This window comes from Asterias rubens, unplaced genomic scaffold (assembly GCF_902459465.1).
Source record: "Asterias rubens unplaced genomic scaffold, eAstRub1.3, whole genome shotgun sequence".
Classification (NCBI taxonomy): Eukaryota; Metazoa; Echinodermata; class Asteroidea; order Forcipulatida; family Asteriidae; genus Asterias; species Asterias rubens.
In genome coordinates this window covers 1-4,001 of record NW_022985740.1, presented here as the reverse complement: position 1 = coordinate 4,001, position 4,001 = coordinate 1, and the positions used below count along the sequence as shown (strand labels likewise).

Sequence of the window (4,001 nt, the reverse complement as noted above, 5' to 3'; positions counted from 1 at the left end):
ATTAGCTGGCTGAAATTTTAACTTGCATGTGACTGAATGACCCAGGTGCCATGCATACTTTTGAGGCTTTTGGATGGAAACACAATTTGATTTGTGTGCTAAGCACTTACAAGCTCTATATCTATATTTAAAGCTAAAAACTACTTCAATCCACATTTACCACTTAAAGCCATTGGACACTTTCGGTAAACAGTATTGTCCAAGGCCCACACTTTGTGTATCACAACTTCTATATCAAATAACAATCCTGTGAAAATTTAGGCTCAATCGGTCATTGGAGTCGGGAGAAAATAACGGGAAAACCCACCCTTGTATCCGCACGTTTCGCTGTGTCATGACATGTGTTTAAAATAAATCCATACGAGAATTGATATTGTTTGACTGTTTCTCAAAAAGTAAAGCATTTCATGGTATAATATTTCAAAAGAAGTCTTTCACCACTACCTTCTGTAAACCCTGTAAGTTATTTGTAAATCTGTGAATTTTTTTTTTCTGTACAGAAAGGGTCCAATGGCTTTAAATCCTCATTAAATATTCCTTGACAGTTATGTCAGTCAAGTTAGATCTACATTGTCCATGCACCTGATTAGATTAGATTAGATATCGATCTAAGTTAAATGTCAAACTTCTTTGAACTTAGCCATCAGTGTGTGGCAGACACCACTCCACTGCTCTGTCATTTACATTGATCAGGGTCAAATCACGATTATTCACTCGATACTGAAATGGAACAAGACGATTCTGCTTCTTACGAAAGTCACGCATTTCTAGACCATTGTACTTCATCACGTCTTCAAATGATGGCACATTAGTCAATGGTAGTATCCCAAGACCCCCTGCCATGATTTGTGCACGCAGATAGCCAACAAAGTAAGGGGCATTATCTAAGTAGTCCATCCAGTTATGGAGTCCCAAATTTTTCTTAAGGTCATCATAATTCATGCCTGTGTGCAGGCAGTATGATTTAAATAGAAATTGTGCCCAGATCATTGTCTCAGTAATAAGTACTGAGTAGTGATTACTAGAATTAAGAAGTGGTTTGAAGTCTTGCAGGAGCTTGGCAAGCCCAACATAGTCGGCAATATTGGATGTGAAGATGCGATCATAGTTTGGCATCTTCAGAGCATTATGTACTGAAGGAAAGTCCATACAATTGGCCAGTGACACTTGAATAAAAAGTCTTCGATTCTGGATGAAACTTTTTACCTTCTTTAGGAGATTTGTGATATAATTGTGGTACATTTCCATAGGGGTTGGGTAGGGTTTGGTATCAAACTTCCTCACTCTCAAGCAATCCCACACTCTGAAGGGATGTAAAACTGCTTGGACACAGTACACAAAGGCATGATCCTTTGGGCTCAGGTTTTTAGTGATATCGTGATCAACTTCACGCCCTGTTAGTGTCGGATTATCAAATGACATTAGTTCTTGTTTTTCTTCTTTGGGGAGGAACATCCCATGGTCAAACCATTCTTCAATTTGCTTTTCAACACTGGATGACTCTAAATGATTGCCCTTACCCTGCTCTTGTTCAATTTTTTTTTTTGATTCATCAAGTACAGTTTGTCTTTGTTGTCTGAGATTGATTGAGGATGGTTCCCCTCGTTGGCATTCTAGTGATCTCCATTTGTTCCAAACTTGACTCATAACTGAAAGATCTTTATCTTTAACTTTGACCAACCCTTGAGTGACCTCTGTGAGACTTTGAGGGGTCATCTGAGAGTCCTCTGTGAGACTTTGAGGGGTCATCTGAATGAGCTCATCTAAGCTGGTCTTGATCAAGTCATACTCTTTCTTAGCAATGTGAACTGAGTACCAGATGGTAGTCAGACTGCTCTCAATTCCCTCAGTGTCTGCAAACCGAACCAACATAAAGAGAAATAAGACATTCCTTGCCATGACAAAAGGGTCAAAGTCATTGAGAGTGATGTAAAGACTTCCCTGGTACTTGGCAGGAAGGGAAGCAATAGTCAAAACAGTGTTGCGTAAGTCTCCGCAACCAGCTGACAAAATATGAAAATCTCTGTTCAAGTCAGTTTTCTATATTGACCCATCAGACCATTCATTGTTATCAAGTTGAAGGAAGTCTTTGGCGATGCAGTTTCCAAAATAATAAGGGAAATCATCAAGTCTGTCAGTACGCATACCAATGTATTCTTCTATTAAATCTTCTGCTGCTCTTTTTGTTCTTGCCTTTTTCTCCTTGCATTCCTCCTCATGATTGGCCCAATCACTTGTTTGACACTCACTGTTACAGTACCATGCATGGTTGCAACCTGAACACTGAAAAGACATTATAGCAGAATAAAATATATCAACTCTCTGTTGGAGAATTTGTTACTTTTCCATGTGTAATTTTAAATCTCTTCGTTATGAATCCTCCTCCTAGTTTTTGTGCAAGTGTACCTCTAGAACTCTGATTATAGTCTCTTCTAGCTTTTACATGACATGCATGCAAGAGACAACAACATTTCTTAAAAACAGTGGACACTATTGGTAATTGTCAAAGACCAGTCTTCTCACTTTGTGTATCTCAACATTAACATAAAATAACACACCTGTGAACATTCAAGCTCAATTGGTCGTCAAAGTTGCGAGGTAACTATGAAAAAACAAAAAACCCTTGTCAGACGAAGTTGTGTGCTTTCAGATGCTTGATTTCGAGACCTCAAATTCTAAACTTGAGGTCTCGAAATCAAATTTATGGAAAATTACGTCTTTCTCGAAAACTTTGTCACTTCAGAGGGAGCCCTTTCTCACAATGTTTTATACTATCAATATCTCTCCCCATTACTCATTACCAAGTGAGGTTTTATGATAATAATTATTTTGAGTAATTACTAATAGTGTCCACTGCCTTTAAGTAAGAAACATAGTAAAACAATTTGCCAAGTTTCGTTTTACAATACATTTAGAGAATGATTCCTCTCTTTTGCAACAAAATCAACAGAGCATTATATGTAAATTGCCTTTTTTGTAAATGATTAGGGGATAATGATGGAAATTAAAGCAGACATACATCTTTCATTGTACCCTTCTTTTTGCATTTCTTGCATGATCTTGTTCCAAATAATGGGCACTCTCTACTCATATGTCTAGCTCTGTCTCCTTCTTCACATATTGAGCTACAATACTCCGCCATCTTGCAATCAGGACAGTGAATGGTCTGTTCCAGTTGAACCTTACAACGTCAGCAATGTCCACGCTGAACGTCCATGTTTATTGCTTAGAAACAAAGAAAAAAATAGTAATACATTCAGTTTTGCTAAATTAAACCACACTTTTGAGATGTTTTCTACCTACATTGTATCACTTGTTTTTTCAAAGAAAACATTCAAAGTCTGCTTGCCTTCAAAATAAGGAAACACTAAAACAAGCATCGCTATATAACTTCTGTTTAAAAAAAACCAGTACAAATTCTGAATATATTCTCACTGTTTTTTGTTTAAAATTAAAGTTATTACTTACTCAACACCTTAGCAGTCTATTAAGAAATTAAAACATAGAAAACACACACTCTTCTTATACTGAAATACAAATTTTAAACATTAACAACGATTTAAACAAAAACTTGCAATTTCCCTACTCACCTGGTATAACCTTTTTAAATGGGTCAGTTAATACAGATCTCCAGATGAATTATCATGAGTTCATTGTTGTCGACTTCGAGTTGGTTTATTGCACACACAAAAAACATCCATACATGTACATAGGAAGAAGGAGTCTTGGACATGTAGCACCATGTATCAGCCCTGGTTGTTATTAAACTGTGCTGTGTATTTCCCCATTGTAGAGTTAGTCTGGTTCCCAGACCCGAAAATCTCTGACTAGGCTCTGTCGAATTTAACAAGAGATGTCAAGGAATCTTTGGTCAGGGACCAGACTAGTGTAGAGTTGTACAGTAGCATTGACCTTGGCTGTATAGGCAACCACACTTTAGGGCGTTGACATTTTCTCATTCAATGTAAAAAACACAATGACCCTCATAATAAAAAGTACCA

At 37.2% G+C, this 4,001-nt stretch overlaps 1 pseudogene; it reads right to left on the bottom strand.

Annotated features, from left to right (window-relative positions):
• Positions 1-447: 447 nt before the first annotated feature.
• LOC117306600 lies at positions 448-3,982 on the bottom strand (annotated as a pseudogene).
• Positions 3,983-4,001: the final 19 nt, after the last annotated feature.